General features: G+C 39.2%; 1 pseudogene across 1 annotated transcript; it reads right to left on the minus strand.

Moving 5' to 3' along the window:
* Positions 1-6: 6 nt before the first annotated feature.
* LOC105809639 lies at positions 7-934 on the minus strand (annotated as a pseudogene). The gene has a single exon (XR_001137453.1). The product of XR_001137453.1 is annotated as a zinc finger protein 559-like (transcript).
* Between the last annotated feature and the right edge of the window lie 5 nt (positions 935-939).

Below are 939 nucleotides of genomic sequence, written 5' to 3' on the forward strand. Positions count from 1 at the left end.
CATCGCTTACAGTCATAGGGTTTTACACCAGGGTGAGTGAGTCTGCATATGACTTTTAAAGCAAGAGGAATTACTAAAGGCTTTCCCACATTCCTTACATGGATAAGGCTTCTCACCAGTATGAGTTCTCATATGTACAGTAAGATGGGAGGAGCTGGCAAAGGCTTTTCTACATTCCTTACATTCATAAGGCTTTTCTCCAGTGTGAGTTCGCCTGTGTTTTATAAGACCTGAACAATCAGTGAAAGCTTTCCCACATTTATTACACTTACACGGTTTTTCTCCAGTGTGAACTCGCATGTGAACGTTAAGTTTTGAGAAACAAACTCTTTGCTACATTCCTTGCAAACATGTTTCCCTCTATTGTTAAGTCTTACATGTTTAGTAAGACGTTGGGAATAAGCAAAGGCTTTCTCAAACTTCTTACATTCCATAGGCATCATTCTACTGTGAGTTCTTAAATGTGGAGTAAGATACGAAGACCGAGAGACAGCTTTCCCACTTTACTGACATTCATAGGGTTTTTCTCCTCTGTGAGTTTGCATGTGTACAAAAAGGCCCATAGAATAAGAAAAGGCTTTCCCATGCTCCTTAAAAACATAAGGTCTCTCTCCACCATGAATTATACATTCCCTAAGGTGTGAGGAGGAAGGTAAGCCTTTTCCACAGTCACTGCATCTATACAGTTTCTCTTGAGGGTGAGTTTTCTTGCAAACCAGAAGATGTGGATTTTGGCTGAAGGCTGTTTCACATTGTTACATTTAAGAAGTTTCTCTCCAATATCAGTTTTCTTATGTAGAGTAAAAGAGTGTTTTGTGAAGGCTTTTTCACACTGATTACACTCACAAGTTTTCTTTCTAAAGTAAGTGTTCCTGTGAGTCTTAAGGCATGAGTGTTCACTGAAAGCTTTTTCACATCGATTTAACAGTTCCTCTCCAA

The sequence above is a fragment of the Propithecus coquereli genome, unplaced genomic scaffold (genome assembly GCF_000956105.1).
Source record: "Propithecus coquereli isolate 6110/MARCELLA unplaced genomic scaffold, Pcoq_1.0 Scaffold19734, whole genome shotgun sequence".
NCBI lineage: Eukaryota > Metazoa > Chordata > Mammalia > Primates > Indriidae > Propithecus > Propithecus coquereli.